This window comes from Monodelphis domestica, chromosome 7 (genome assembly GCF_027887165.1).
Source record: "Monodelphis domestica isolate mMonDom1 chromosome 7, mMonDom1.pri, whole genome shotgun sequence".
Lineage (NCBI taxonomy): Eukaryota > Metazoa > Chordata > Mammalia > Didelphimorphia > Didelphidae > Monodelphis > Monodelphis domestica.
In genome coordinates, this window is record NC_077233.1 from 34,682,361 (window position 1) to 34,699,200 (window position 16,840).

At 40.4% G+C, this 16,840-nt stretch overlaps 1 protein-coding gene across 17 annotated transcripts in view; it reads right to left on the reverse strand.

The window, feature by feature from the left end:
* Positions 1–16,840, reverse strand: part of FOXP1 (forkhead box P1) — a 661,259-nt gene that overhangs the window by 292,704 nt on the left and 351,715 nt on the right. For 2 of the 17 annotated variants that reach the window (XM_056804418.1, XM_007500089.3), the window contains exon 1: positions 13,350–13,482. The exons of the other annotated variants lie outside the window; for them this stretch is intronic. The gene's annotated coding sequence lies outside the window, so the exon portion shown is untranslated. Of the gene's footprint in view, positions 1–13,349; positions 13,483–16,840 lie in introns of those variants that run through there. 17 annotated transcript variants of the gene reach the window in all.

A 16,840-nucleotide genomic window follows, 5' to 3' on the forward strand; every position in this document is an offset into this window, starting at 1 on the left:
CCAATCCCTCCCAGGAACAATATTTTTTTTTCATTCATGTGTCCTAGGAACAGGCAGAAATTTGGCTAGAAAAAAAGTCAGGGTTGCCTTTGGAGATCTGTAGCAACTGAATGCTGCAAAAGAGGTTTTTTTAAAAAAAAGTTTTACAAGAAAATGGACACATCAGATCCCCAAGGGGGATGGACAGGCACATCTATCCACTCTTGCCCTGACAAAGAATTTCTGAGTCATGTTCTCCAATTCTGTTGATTCTATTAAAAGATGGGCCTATCTCCCCCTTTAAGTTGTCTGCTTGAGGAGGGTTTAGTTTTGGAAGGCCTGAAAGTTATTTCCCTCCCTAGTTATGCCTAAGCCAGCAAACTCTTTTTCCATCCTCAGTTTGGTGAAGATTCAGAGTAGACCTTACGTAAAATAGGGGCAAGATAAATGGGAAGTAGAGTCAGTGTCCTAAAAACCCGAGGTGACCATTGGCTAGGAGCCACTGGCCGATGACTAGCAACACCCAGAAAACCAAATGATGCTAATGAAACTTCAGCTTCAATGCAGCCCAGCACACAGGGAGAATTTACCACTTAACAAATAGGCAGATACGTTTCACACTGAGTGCTCATCTTTGCCTGCACCTACTCTAACCAAGGACACCTCTCACCTGAGAGCCTGTCCCTTGACTTAATGAGGACCCAAAGGGATCAGACATTTCCTACCTGAACTTTTACTTTTAATGGACAAAGTGACAGCTATAATTTTGCTGTGTTGCTTCTAAGGAAAGCTTCTTTCTTACAATAGTAGGAGGAAGAGGAGAAAACCCTTTCTGCAGAAAGACTGTAATGCAATCAATCATCTTTTAAATTTAGACAAATATGGTGGATTCAGGATTGGCCTGGGCACTGAAGGTTTCCCAGGGGAGAAACTGCAGGTAGAACTTGCTCTATACAAGAGCATTGGAAATCTGCCGCTGTTCCATTTCTCGTGAAATCAAAGCCAGTGGTCCATATGTTCTCTGAGAACCTTATTCATCAAAGGTATCCTAGATCCATCTTTTGGTTGAGTGAAACATCTCTTTCTGCAGTAAATAATTATACTCTAACTTATCCGTATCAATCAATCAATCGGCAAGCATTTAGTCAGCTCCTCCCTCCCATGTAACAGGCACTGAAAGGGGCTGGGAATGCCAAAAGAGAAATGGAACAGTTCTGCCTGTGTAACATTCTGATTACATTCTGCCTCAGCACAGCTTAGTTACTGGTTCAGCAATGCAATGTAGTCCATTTATGAGACTGGTGACTCTTTAAATAAGGCATGGGAGTCAGGTAGAAAAAACTCTGGGAGTCAGCAGAGATCTGGGTTGGTTATAGGATCATCTATATTAAGTTGAAAGTACCACTGAAGCCATACCATATTTTTTCACAGATAGGGAAAATGAGGCTGAAGAGGCTAAGTGACTTGCTAAAAATTACATAGCTAGTTAAGTAGCAAACAAAGATTCTCCCCCCTCTAATATACTTCATATATATGTATATGTATATAACTTTGCCTTTCTGACCACAGTCTTCTCATCTCCAAAATGGGGATGATAACACTCATTTCACAAGCACCAACAACATGTATTGAGGTGATCTATGCAGAGGGCTCAAAGTTCTAGAGAATTCGAGCTACTGCTAGGGTAGGAATGATGTCTTTGCTTTCTTTTTCATAATTCAAGGATATTAAGTTTAATTAAACAATCATTTATAAGCCCTTGGTAATATCAGGGATATAGATAGTGGCAGAGAGGGTAATTAAGACAGTCCTTAGTGGGCAAGCTAGGTGGCTCAGTGGACTGACAGGGTCTAGAGATAGGAGGTCCTGGGTTCATATCTGGATTCTGATACTTCTTAGCTCTGTGACCCTTAATCCCTATTACCTAGCTCTTGCTGCTCTTCTGCCTTGGAACCAATCAAGGCATAGTACTGAGACAAAAGGTAAGGTTAAATTTTTTTTTAAAAAGATAGTCCTTTCCTGACATGGATATCCTGTAGGGAATGTCCAAAATTGAAATGATTTTCTTTCCCTTTAATAGTTACCCTCTTCCTCATTTCCCTGTTATTGTTGCGGAAACTGTCCTTCTCTCAGTTATTTAGTCTTTACAACCTAACCCAGGTATCAGCCTTGCTTCCTCCCTTTCTCTTACTTCATGCCCCATAGCCAATCAGTTGCCAGATCCTGATTCCTAATATGTTTCTCTTCTAACAACACCACAACCTTAGTGCAGTCCTTCATCATTCATGCCTGGAATATCACAAAGGCCTACCATTGGATCTCCCTGCCTCAAGTGGCTTCCCACTCTAGGCCATCCGCCACTCAGAGAGAAAAGATGACCATAACATCCTACTCTGTGACAACCTTCAGAAGCTACCTCTCACCTCCAGAATCAAATATAAAACCCCTTTTGACTTTGAAAGTCTTTTATACCTGCTCCCTTTCTATTCCGTCCAATTTCATACACCTAATTCTCCTCCATATATGTTATGGATATTCATTTTCCTCTTCCTGACTGGGCATTTTCAATAACCATCCCCAAAGCCTGGAATTCTCTCCCTCCTCATCTCTGCATCCTCTGTCTTATTCCGGTCCCAGCTAAAACCTGCCTTCCCAAGAAGTCTCTCCTGATGCTCTTTAACTCTAAAATACTCTTGATTATTCCCATTTATCCTATATGTAGCTTGTTTGTCCTCACTTGTTTGCATGTTGTCCATCCCGTTAGATTGCAAGCTTCTTAAGAACAGGGACAGTTTTCTTTCTTTGTTTGTCTGCCCAGCACTTAGCACGGTGCCTAGAATAGTGTAGGTGCCTGATAAATATTTGCTGACTTGATTTGACCTTCAAAGGGCTTACAGCTTAATAAGGAAGCACACAGATAAATATGATACAAGCTAGACAGACAGAATAAGAACAAAGGAAAGGACTCAAATGAATGCTGAGTCCATATTTGAGCTATAATTCATACAGGCACTCCAGACGGACAATACGTTGGCCCCAAGTAGAATGGCACTGGGGATATTGTATAGAGCTTTCAATGATCTCAAGTTGCTTTCTCACCCCCCCTCTCAAGAAAAAAAATCAGTATGAGTCTGGTGATGTTATATGTGGCAGTGGACCAAGAAACATTTCCATCTGACCCAAAGGACAGTGGAGAAACTTGTCTGGGAATAAACTGGTGGCAGGATGGAACTAATGGTGATTTGTACCCAAGGAAAGTATAGTAGTAGCATATGAAAAACAAAACAAAACTGTGAATCTGTAGGAGTGATTGTTTGAGCTGAAGCCACTGTTGGGTGATAGAAAGCCATGGAACATATGATTCCTGCACTTCAATAATAATGGACATTTCTCTAGCACTTTAAGCTTTGTAGAAGCCTTTGTGTGTATGACCACACTGGAGACTCATAACATCCCACTGAGAAAAGTAATCCAAGTGCTGGTAGATTAACTCAATGGGACACCCTTTTGACCTCATATCATCATCTAGGCAATGTGCAGACTTTATCAATGTGGTTTTTCCTTCGCAGTATGGATAATTTTAATTTTTTTTTTTACTATTTAACAAGTTTCCTTAAAGTAAAATAGAACCGCCCTGCCTTATCAGGGGCAGTTAAGCAGTCACAAACCAGCATTTATTCCTCCCAGTCAAGTGGCTGACTTAACAGGATAGCCCTCTCAATAGTCTATGGGCATGCTTCCTCAGTGTCTTCAACATCTGTTTTTTTTTTTTTAATTTTCCTTCTTAATCTCCTTTACAAAATTTATTTGTTTGTTTCTCTAAAATACCCAGGTAACTTCCTCCTTCCCTCCCCTTCCCCTAGCAGACATCATTTGACAAAATAATGTATGTATTTATCAAACTATGTCCTCCTTATTTCTATTTATCAATTCTTTCTTAAAAGTAGGCTTCCCCTTGGGGGTAGCTGGGTGGCTCAGTGAATTGAGAGCCAGGTCCAGAGATGGGAGGTCCTGGATTCAAATCTGACCTCAGACACTTGACCCTGGGCAAGTCACTTGACCCCCATAGCCTAGCCCTTAGCATTCTTCTGCCTTAGAACCAATACACAGTACTGATTCTAAGATGGAAGGTAAGGGTTTATTTTTTTTTTTAATAGGCTTCACATCAGCTGTAACTTTTGACTATGGATCAAAGGATCCCATAGCTGAAAGGGTCTTCTGCCACAGCTTCCTCATAGTGCAGATGAGGAAACTGAGGGACACTACATGATATGGTCACAATTACACAGGGAATTAGTGGCAGAATCAGGATTCAAATACAGATTTTCTGATTTAAAATGCCATGTTCTTCTCCATGGTACCCTGACTACTTATTTGATTTGATTTAGGAAGTCAGAAACTGTCCCTGACAGCTCTAGTTCTCAATTACAGTGAATGTGTGGGGCAGGATCTGAAGGTTGGGAAATGAAAGCAGAGGTTATTAACTTGGGGCCCATGAACTTAAAAAAAAAATTGTTTTTTATCATTGTATTTCAATGAACTGGCTCTACTTTATAATCTAATTTATTTCCTGGATTTAAAAACTTGACCCTGAGCTGAGGTCCAAAGACTTCACAGGGGACCATGACACACACAAAAAAAGATGGTATGGTGTATAGAACATTGACCCTAGAGTCAGGAAGCCTTGAGAACAGATTTGACCTCAGATATTTACCAGCTGCCAATCATTCCTCTCCAGGCTGCACCCCTAACTCTTCTGAACTTTCTCAATAATGCTTGAGAAAACTCTTGAGCCTAGAGGATAACTCCACCCAGATCTTCCCACAATGGAACTCCCCTTTCTGCCCTTGTGACATCTTTCAGCTAATTGGCTGGTTCTTCCCAGAACCTAAATTTTAAGGGAGGTGTCCACGTCATCCCTGTCTTAATTCCTTTCTGGGCTAGACCTCTGACTCTCCCAAACTTTCCTATAATGCCCCTGAGTTTGGTCCCTCCCTTTATCTACCCATTGCCCCTCACCTTTCAACTCCCTTTGATAGGTTGTCTTCCCCCAATCTTAGGGTATTCACAATCTTTCTGTTAGTATTTGTATTCTCAGTGCTTAGACCCAGTGCCTAGCACACAGTGTAAGTACTTAATAAATGTTTGCTGACTTGACTTGCATAACCCTGAGTACTTTACTTAAATTCTCTCAGCCTCAGCTTCTTCACCTGTAAAAAGAGGATAGCAGCTACTCTAGATAATCTTTGTAAAGCACTTTGCAAACTTTAAAACTCTCTATATTAAGAACCTCTGATCTGCAGTTTCATCTGCTTTGGCTGGGAATGTATGTTGTGGTCTCCAAAGATGATCCTCTGAAGGCTATTATCATGGCATAGTATTCAACTACTTCAATATTCCTCAAACTCAGGGCTCAGAAGTCAGATGTGATGGTGGAGGTTTGATATTCTCAAGAAAGTTGCCTCGTCTCTTCTCTGATGGCCTCACCTCTGCCTCCTGGCTTCCTTCAGGTCCCACTTAGAATCCCACACTCTATAGGAAGCCATTCCTGATCCCCTTTGGTGCTTTCTTTCTCTTGATTATCTCCATTTAGCCACTCAACATCTTGGCATGGTATAACCTCCAGTAAACTGGGAGCTCCCTGAGGGGAGAAATTGTCTTTTATCTTTCTCTTTGTCCCTTGAATCCCCTTAGCAACTAGCACATAATAAATGCTTACCTACACCTGACAAACACACACACACACATATATATATATATGTATATATATATATATACATATATATATATATATATGATAAGGCTAAGGGTCTGCAAAACACTTTCTATCCATTACCTCATTTGATCATGAACACACACATGTACATATGTGCACATGAAAACACATACATTATCAGCATCTTAAAGTCATTCAGTCACTTGTCAGTAATATTCTAAGGAAAACCCTTAATCAAGAGGGTGGAGGCAGGAGGCAGTTCTTTTCCCTGCATAGGAAAGATGCTTTTACTGACAGTTGTGAAGAGAGGGGGAGGGAAGGGAAAAGGAGAAGAGTTCTGGATACAGAAGAGAGATATGATCTGCCTTTCCCCTTTTGCAGAATGTCATGGGCTCTGGAGTACACCTGAAAGGCCTGAACCCTAATTACAAGGGAAAATTATAAAAATCCTCTTTGAGTTCAAGAGTGAAATGCTGTATAGCTACTACAAAACAGGCACTTCTGGGTAAAATGTTTTCAAATTGTGGAATCCTCACCCTCTCTCTCCCTTCTTTTTAGATTCCCTCTTTTGCAACTACAAGAAGCACCCATCTTTACAGGTCTTCCTTGACCTCTCATTTCATCAGTGGCAATGTACCTGATTAAAAAAAATAAGTTTTGGCAAAACTACAAAATAATTTTTACAGGCATCTTCCCTTCTTTCATTGGTCTCCAATAATACCAGAACTTCTACAACTTTGGAAATGTCAATGGAAAATCCCCAGTTGAATAAAGATGATTCCTATAAAGATTTCAAGTATAAAATCTTAATCAGAGCCTCAACAACCTTAACAGCATGAAGCCCATGTCACTTTAGAGTGCTTGTAAGGGAGAGGGGAAGCAGGAGAGAAGGGGGATCTGACCTTACCTGACACAAAAGACAAATAATGACCTTAATGCTTAAAAGAACACATGCAAGAGAGGTTGTAAAATGTCTTATTTCCATCAAGATTTTTTAAAAAAGATACCACTTAATAAGCATTAGATGTCACCTGCTTAAACAAAATGGGAATAAACCCTGTCTGACCTTTTCCATAGAAATAGTCAGATCCCAGAAACCCTTTGCTGCTGTTATGCCTCCAATAAAACTTCCGACCATTATAGAAAGGATCTCCACACTAGAACAAGGTAGGGAAGCTTTGGAATCTAGCAAAGTCTTTGTACTAAGCCATAGACCTTGCAAATATAAGCCAGAATGAGAAGGTTTGAAATTTCTTACCAAGTCCATAAGATGCAGGGCAGTAAGATTGTTCCATCAGATGAGGTCAGAAGGCCTCAATGACTATTTTTATACTAATTCATTTACCAAAAAGTAACTAGCAAGAAAATCATATACCAACTTGATTTGATCCTTTGGCCCTTTCTTGAGACAGGGACTGAATTCAATCTTTAGTATATACACTCAGCTCCTATTGGCTTGAAGATCAAGGTGAGACTCTTACCCGTGGAATCGAAGAATTTAGTGTCCTCCTTTTTGCTGATTTGCACAGTAGCAAAAGTTTGGTGTTGAAGTAAAGGGATATTGCAATTCATGTGGGAACTACCAAGCCTGAGTAAAGAGGCTACAAAACAAATCCCTTGTCCAAGAAATCCATACCAAAAATTCTTGCTTTAAATACTATATGAACACATGATAATGTTCTTCATAAATAATGAAGGAAGGAAATAGAGCTACTGATTTAACATGTTTCCAGTAGGACAAAATTCTGAGTTCTGACCAAATCTTATCAGATTAAATGTGAATCTATTTTTGGATGATTTCTGAGATTAGATGAAACTTCCAGAGAGAGCTCTCCCTACAGTAGTACCTCCTCTTTGACCTGTAGTCTTAGAGATTTGCCTGGACATTAAGAGATTACTTGACTTGTTTAAGATCACACAATCAATCCCTTCACTAGCTACTCTATCCTCTTTCCGCATCTTGACCCCTTGGTGAACCAATTCAACTCTATATTCTGTTCTTCTACTGAATCCCTAGACCCTTTATATTGTCAATTATGTCCAGTCAATCCTCAGTCTTGGATCATTCCCACCATTGTTCCTCTCATGCTACTACATAAAAGTAGAGAAAAATCACACAACTATTCTGAATGGGGACACTACAAATTTGATACACAAGTTGAACTGGGCTTTCGCTGCCATCAGGCAATTCTACAATACCTCTCTTATCAACTCACTATCTCACTCTACACAGAAGCTCTTGCAAAACCTTTCATTTGTCCTCAAATCTCCTGTGACTCCTCCTTTCCCGACTCAGTTGAGATCCGTGCTCTTTACTGAAATTAAGAGGCCATTTCCTATGCTCTCCCTCTTCTTCCCTCTTCTTCATTTATGCCTTCTGCCACTATCTTCACCTTCATCCTTCTCTCAAATGATCTCTTACCAAGGCCAACCCCTCTATCAGCAAAAGTGATCCTATTCTATTTTGTCTCCTCCAAGAGATGCCACCCTGACATCTCACCCTATCATTTATTTTCAAACTTTCCATGTCTACTGACTCAGTCCTTATTGCCTGAAAACATGCCCATGTTTCTCCCATTCTCAGAAAACCCTCCCTTGACCCTTCTATCATTTCTACCCATCCACCAATATCTATTCTGCTCTTTGCAGTTAAACTCCTAAAAAGCCATCTGCAACAGGTGTCTCTACTTCCCCTCTCACTCTTTTCTTAATCCTTTATAGTTCAGCTTCCTACTTTACCATTGCTAAAATTTGCTTCTTTCTCCAAAGTTACCAATTATGCCTTAATTGTCAAATTGAAAGACCTTTTCTCAAACTTTAGTCTCTTTGACCTCTTTGCAGTCTTTGACACTGTTGATCAACATCTCATCCTTGACACTCTCTTCTCAAATTTTCAGGACACCACTCTGTCCTGGTTCTCCTTCTGTCTATCAGAACTTTCTTCAGTCTTCTTTGCTGGATCTTCCTCCAGATCAAATTCTCTAACTATAGATGTCATCTCAAGATTTTGTCAGAGGCCCTCTTCTCTTCTCCCTCTATACTACCTCATTTGGAGATCTCATGAACTTTAGGGGATTTAATAACCATCTCTCTCCTAACTATTCTTAAATCAACCTATCCTGCCTGCCCCAAGATCTCTGGTGGCCCTCTAACTAGCATTTCCAATTGCCTTCCAGATATCTCAAACTAGATATTCTCCTGTTATTTTAAACTAAACATGTTCAAAACTGAATTAATTATCTTTCTTCTAAGCCTTCCTCCATTCTCCTACATTCCCTATTACTCTAGAAGGCAATACCATCCTTTTAGTCCATTAGGTCCCTCACTATCTCTCCACACACACACACACACACACACACACACACACACACACACACACACACACACACACCTCTTTTCCAATGCCTGTCAATCTGTTCATCTTTGCAAAATCTCTTGAAAAAACCTCCTCTTCTCCTTTAGCACTGCCATCCCTTTAATGCAGCTTCTCTGTTTCTTGGCTCTGGACATTTTCTCTGGCTATCTTCTAATGCCTGGAATTCTCTCTCTCCTTATTTCTGCCTATTGGCTTTGTTGGTTTCAAGCTTTCCTAATCCCTCTTAATTCTAGTGCTTCCTCTGTTAATTATTTTCTATTTATCTTGTATATAGCTCGCTTTGTATACATTTGTTTGTTGTCCTCCATTAAATTGTAAGGATCTTGAAGGCAAGGACTGTCTTTTGTCTCTTTTTGTATCCCTAATACTTAGCATCATGCCTGACACATTAGAAGACACATAAAAATGTTAATTGATATTAATTAATATTGAACCAATCAATACAAAAAATTCATCAAATTCCTACTAAGTGCCAGGTACTACTCTCTGTAAGGATATGAAATGACAAGAAAATAAAAAGAAATTAACCCTAACCTCAAGGAGTTTGTATTCTGTGGAGGGGCAGTCAGAATAATCCAATATCCTTTTGATTTCACAGGTAGGCAGGGATATTATTCCCTAATATTATGCAATGTAAACGCATGGAAGAACACTAAGGGGTCGAGTAAAATTCACTCCTTAACATGGTCGTAACTTGGAAATGAGTAAAAGATATTATGATCTGTGCACTTCAACTCTAAGTAATGAATGGAAAAAGGAAAAAGAAAAAGAAAAAAAATATCTGTTAATAAAACTAAGCCACAGTATTCCAGATGAACAGTATTCACCAACCAAAGGTTTTGGCCTTGTCTTCAACTCTGATTGGAGAATGCTAGAGCTTGAGGAGACCTGAGACCTGAAGAGGGAACTCTGAAGAAGAAAGACACCAGAGACATGTTTGTCAGCTACCTGAACATCCATGGAGAGGATCTCTTGGTCCTCTCTCATCGTTCCTTCTTAAAGGAGGGAACACTCAGTAGGATAATGAATCCTTTAAATGTTACATCTTGTGTCTTGCAGTATTGTGGCACAGCAACTCTCCACATCAAACAGTCATCAGGACTATTACAAAGTGGGCTTAGAAGAGAGTGGCTGAAAAGGAGCTGTGTGAAAAGAAGTGGAAAATTAAAGCTGAAGGAGTCGAAGAAAGGGCTTAATTTACTGGCATGTACAGTATGCAAATGAGATTACTCTCAGCTTAACTGCATCATTTATGTCCATAATAACGGCATCATCATTACAGGGCTCAAATTAAATTACACCATAATTAGCATATCAAAGTGATTGGTTAAAGTTTAAAACAAATACCCAATTTTGTTAATGAACAGCTGTAATTGTCATGTACACTTCAATGAAAACTCCCTAAACAAATATATGTTTTAGAACAGAGGAAGATTCTTGAAGCAGACAGGTCTGCAGCAGAGGTAAATTACCTCAAAAAGAATGACATTCACTCTTCTATTAATGTTAATATATGCTCTTCATTTTCAGAGAATAAAGCATTCGATCAAAACAAGACTTCTGTGTTTATTTAGACACCTCCGTCGCCACTGAAAGTGACAAACTACAGGGACCTGTTCCCACTTTGCAGCAAAGACTATTGATAACAATGCAAGGGTGACCTGGCTCAAAGAGGCAAAGGACAAGTTCAATAACATGCTATAACATAAACTCCTCACGCTAATGGAAAAGACTTCACTGTTTGAAACTTCCCTAGTGTGGAGAAGACTATTTTATCTTCTTCCACTTTCTTCCAAATTGGGGGTGGGGTGAGGGTAGGCAGGGAGAGGGGGGGCAGACAGAGAGAGAGACAGACAGACAGACAGACAGAGACCACAGAAGGGAACAGAGAAAAAGAGGGGGAAAGACTTATTAATCTATGGTATAGACCAGTACTTTCATAAGTTGATGACTTGATAACATATTAGGGAGCCTACAATTCAATTTGCTCTAATCTAATCATATCTACACAGCAGTTTTGGAGGTAGACCTGTAACAGGGAAGTTTTTGCTGCTCTCCTCTCATTAAAATAAAGAAGAAGGTGGGACTAGCAGGTTTTTATCAACGTCAGACTCTTAAGTCAGTCTTATAATCTCTCTCTCTCTCTCTCTCTCTCTCTCTCTCTCTCTCTCTCTCTCTCTCTCTCTCTCTCTCTCTCTCTCTCCACTCCCCCCTCCACACCAGACACCACAATCACTATAGCTGGAAATAGTAGCCATCCAACTCAAAGATTTCAAAATGCATATATTACCAAAATACTATGAAGAGTTTATACACAGGCAGCTTTGACAGCAGCAATGGATAAGGAGCTAACGGTAAGATATTTCACGCTTAAGTCACAACAGTGCCCAAGCCAAATATGATTTCCCTTAATGCTTAACAATTCATTCTAGAGCGCGTGCACACACACACACACACACACACACACACACACACACTTTCGCCCCCAAACATGCTCCCTGTGATGCAGCTTTGACAGCAACCATGCCACTGTGATATAAAAACAAGACAAGCAAAAATAAATTTTGTTAAAAAAACAACATATACGCACCCAAAAATGGGGTAATGCACTTTCAAATATACTTAACAAGCAAATTGAATGTCTTATTAAATCCGTATTATCTAAACAGTGTTCAAAAATTTAAAGAAAGTAGCTTTTCATTTTATTCATGGAGGAATCCATTAAAGCTTAGGCTCTGAAGCAATATGTAAATTATGTGCCTTTCAAGGTAGAGCTAGGGCAAATTCACTCCATCAACTAATGATGAACCTCATTATGTGCAGGGAGAAATCATAATGAGGAAACAGCCACCCGCCATTCCATGTTCTAACATAAATCCCTGTAAAATGTGAGTATCTGCATGTCTAATTAAAGTCTGGTCATTCCTATCACTCTTTGATGGCCCCAAAGTTAAAAAATAGATATCTTTAAAAGCTTGTCTTAAAGTTGCATTTCTAAAATGTATTTATTTTTTATTTACATTCAGTACCTCAAATAATTGTATTTCATAATAGTGGCAATTTCTAGTTTGCTGAAATGAAAACTTTGGGACTGTTCAAGTTCATTTTTGGTTAAATATGTTGGATTTTCATTATTTTCCTCTAAAGAACTTGACCTTAACAGTGGCTACACTGCCTGTCCTGAAATGGAAACACCACATTGCCAAGAAATCCCCAAGAATGTATAAGAACAATAATCATGTGAAATCAAATTCTTAGCACTCAAGTTCAGCGATGGAGCAGAGGTGCTCTGAAAGAATCAGCAGCTGAAGCAGGGCTCCACCATGGCGCTGGATCAACGATGTTTACAACAGGTATTTAAATCTCCACTAAAGACTTGACATGGGCTCAAATAGTTCACTTTTAATCCTGTCTGGACTACTAAGCAAAGACAGTACAGCCCAACACAAGCCAAATCCATGTGTTCGTGTTTTTTTAGGAAGAACTATAGTGTGTACTCCACTGCCAAGTGTATTTATGATTAACAGTATGCAAGCACATCTCTCCCTGAGTTAACTTGCTCTCATGAATTTGCCCCACTGTATTCTAGTCTCTCCCCCCCTCTCTTTTTTTCAGGATGTGTTCCTGCTTGTTGTTATTGTTTTATTAGTACTGTATTATTATTACTTTCGAACATATTGCAAAGAATAAAAAGACAGCAAAGTACATTTGTTTAGCAGGAAAGCTCCACCTTGGTTCAAACACAGAATGTCAGTAAATCCCTCAAAATGAGAGAAAAGAACAATTAAGAAATAAGTGAAGGTGTCCAGGGAATTAGAGCACTTGGAGAGTCACTGAAAAGGTGTATTACAATGACAGTCACCCAAACACTTAAACCTTCACTTTTTTTAAAAGTCACTTTTCTATTTCGATAATCCTTATTGCAAATTTGAATAGGAACTCTTCTTATCTGCGACCATAAATCCGTGAATTACCAAATGTTAAAATCCTGCTTGGTAATGAAATGCACACATTAAAAGGTTGCATCAGAGTCCTGTCGTTCCCCAGGACCCAACTGAGCCTATTCTCTAAAGATCCTGCTTCTTTAAGTTGCATAAAAATCAACCACACTGAATAAAAGCTGCCCCAGTCCACACTCACTCATGCCTAGGCTCCCTGGATGGGTGGTGGTTTTTTTTTTTTCCCCTCCTCCTTTTAGGTCAACCAGTCATGCACTAGGAAGACAACCTTCCAAAAATAACTTGTCCCTCCCCCGGAGCACACAGTTTAACAACCTACCTTTGTTCTGGTGTTGCAGATAATAACAGGCAAGTCTCAAGACCATGAGGATTTGGGAACAAGCAGAGCAGGAAGGTTCAGAAAAACCACAAGTAGAGAGAAGAAGAAATAACCGAAAAGCCTCTAATGAAACTGTTGTAGCCGACAATTGGTAGCACCAATCGGGTATTTTCAGCACTGTTTACACTAGAGTGAGTACTCCTCTGTTCCATCAACATCTACAAGTCTTGGCATTTTTAGATTCCATGCATGGCCATTAAAAGCAATCTCACATCTCGCTTTAGGTAGTGGGGCTACAGGAGACCTAAGCCGGATTCTTTACAATGTCTATATCACTGATGAGCATTAGTTTGAGTGACAAAGGTCCCGGGCTAAATCAACATTCTTACCTTAATGTTCCTAGTAAAAGGCTCCAGCAAACATAACTCATGAAACGCGTATGCAAAGATATGTCTCAAGGAATTAATCCACAGCCCTCAAATGAATTGAAAAAAAAAAATACCACAGTGGCTTACATTTCCAAACAAATGTAGCTCAGCCTGGGCAGCGTGGCATAAAGCAGGTTTACACACACAGAGCAGTGTGGCAGAAGCAAGAAGAGTTCTTTAGGATTTATTTGACACATTTTCCGGGCAGCCTTTTGTGGAGTTGTGCCGTTTGTTTCTTATTGTCTGAGAAGCAGTTGGGAGCTTCTCCCTGAGGGGGCCCCTCAACCCCTAGCTCGGCCGCCTTGACAGGGAGGTAACCATATTAGGATGTGTATGGTAAAGTAAACAATAACAGAGTTGCAGTGAAATGGAAATTTTTTTTTTCTCCAGCTAATGATGTTGGTGTCAGTCCTGTTTTTAGCCTTTCCCACTAGTTTTCTTTTAGAGTTCAAACAGGCCTGATTTGTGTGTGTGTGTGTGTGTGTGTGTGTGTGTGTGTGTCTGAGTGTGTCTGAGTGTGTAGCTTCCAAATCTCTGACTTTAAATTTGCTGAGAATATTTGCAAGGCAAGAAAAGGCTTTTACCCATCCAAGGGAGAGCTATGCCAGTTTAATCATTAAAGGAGACGAGCCTCATCAAGCCCTCTCACAGACCCTTGTGAGCTTCCCCCTGCTCACCTTCCACACAAGGGGAAAATTCCTTGGGCAGTTGGCTTTAAAAGTACTTTCTAAATAAATCAGATTTTTCAAAGGGAGCTGCCTGGATCTAAGCAGAATCTCACATTTACAGGAGGTGACACTGAGTCAGGTATGTATATGTGTGCTTGTGTGCGTAGGAGTGAGTGTGTGTGTGTGTGCATGTGTGTTGTGCTGTGCGCGCGCCTCCGAGCTGCTGCTGCTGTTGCTGCTGCTGCTGCTGCTGCTGTTGCTGCTCCGGGGCTGCTGCAGCCCTCCGGGAGTTTCACATGATCAAGCCCTCCTCCCCCCATCCCAAATCCCAAAACGCGACAGCCAAACTGCCCTTTTTAATTAGCGAGGCGAAGCAAAAATACTCTCAAGATGCTAAGTCCCATGTAGGCACATTTATCAGAAAAGTTCCCCAGCTCCAAGGAGCCCAAATGAAAAAGAGCCAGGCCATCTTGTTGCCATTAACCTTAAGTCTAATTGCGGGGGGATGGGAGTGGGGGTGCGGAGCAGGGGGGAGGGTGGGACCAGCTAGAGGGGTGTCCCTGGCCTGTTCGTGCTCCTGGAGTTGCCGTGCCCTGGCCAAGGCTGGCGAAATCCAAATGGGCTGGGGAGGCTCCGCTGCTGTAACACGGGGCAAGTTTCCATGTCTTCATCTCCTAGGTGGGACCAGCGGCTGCCTGCCAGCCAGCAGCAGCTGCCCAGGGAGCGCAGCTCCACGGAGGGGGTTTGAATAGGCAGTGTCAGCCCCAAGCCAGTCCTGGCTGCAGAACCCCGGCCGAAAGGCAGCCCAGCGAGCGCCCTGGTGATGAGGAAGGAGCTCAAAATAACAAGCCAGAGGGAGCTCGGTACCAGGCACCTCCAGAGAAGACAATAACGCGAGAGCCGACGCAGAGAAATAAAGTTGAGATACAAAATCATCCAGTTAATTAAGAATGAAGTCAGATTTATTTAACAAATAAAATGCACATGTAGATTGTTAAACCAGTACAACTCCCAGGCTAGGTACCCAGAGTCTGGGGATCTTAGAACAACTCAGAGCTGCCCCTTAATAGCATCTGCCCTTATCATATCCAGTTCATATTGAAAGAAACTTAAAACCTCTGCAGCTCATGTTTTATTAAAACATGTTTAGCATTCTTCTAAAAGATCCGTTTTAACCCCAAATACCCATGAAATTAAATATCATATGCTACTTATCTGCCTTGCTTGTGCAAAAACTAAACTTGAACTCAACAGAGAGATCTCAAAATCAATAAATCACATACCCAAGTAGCAGTTCAAAAGTTCAAAGACATGATGGCCAGTTCACTACGTCTTAGCACTCAACCAATAATAACTCGCCTCCATCACTCCTCATAGTATAGACAATTTCATGGCACCATTTTCATTAGCCTGTCTCATGGAAAATTGCTAGCTATTTATGTATACGCTAAAATAAATTAGCCATTTCATCGAGCAGTGTGATTCTTATAAAATGCATTAACACAATACTCGATTTTCCAGTTGAAGTAAATAAATAAATCAATAAATTCAATACAGGGTGATTTTTTTTTATTGTGGAACCACAGCTCTCAGCATAAGTGTTTTTATTGGGTTTATTTGTTTCAATAAAAATTGAAATGGCCCAGTGATCTTAGCATTAAGATTGAGGGGGGAAATTTTTTAAATTGAGTATTTAGGAAAATATTGTGCAGAACAGTCAACATATATAATTGTATTCAAAAATAATTTCCCTTACACTTATTACCAGCAGACCAATTCTGATGGTTATTTTTGTAAAAGGCAGGGGGAGTTATTTTGCCAGGTACTGGGATCATTTGGTAGTACTGTGCTCCTGAGCCAAGTTTGGGAGTGAATTTCAGACCCACAGAAGTTATAATGAGCAGGCACATCAGAGTTCAATGTGTCTTTTCTCTGGGAAGGGAGAGATGACAGTGGGAAAAATGCCAGATGTACTCTCCTTTCACACCTTATGGAATGCCATTGATTGTGGCTTTGGGGAGGCCATTTAGTCCAACCTCTGGGGTAAGGGTAAAGTATCAGAACAACAGAAAAAAGAGACACCATGGTGCTGGAAATAAAAAGAATTTTAAAGAGCAAAATCAGAAACCTAAAGTGATTTCTGGTTTGCTAATCCTTCAATACTATCATCAAAAAGAAAATCACAGGGGCACATATTAGATAGGTGTTTGATACAACAATCCATCTCTAAGATGAATTAGATAGAAGAGGAATAGCCCAGAAAGAACTTTCATGAAGCTTCTACAAAGTCTAAACTGAAATACCCCAAGGTCTTCCCCAAAGGAAGTTGCCTTCATGGAAATTGATCATTGGCCAGCCATCATTTTTTTCTAAAATAGGCAAAGGGACAGGAGCC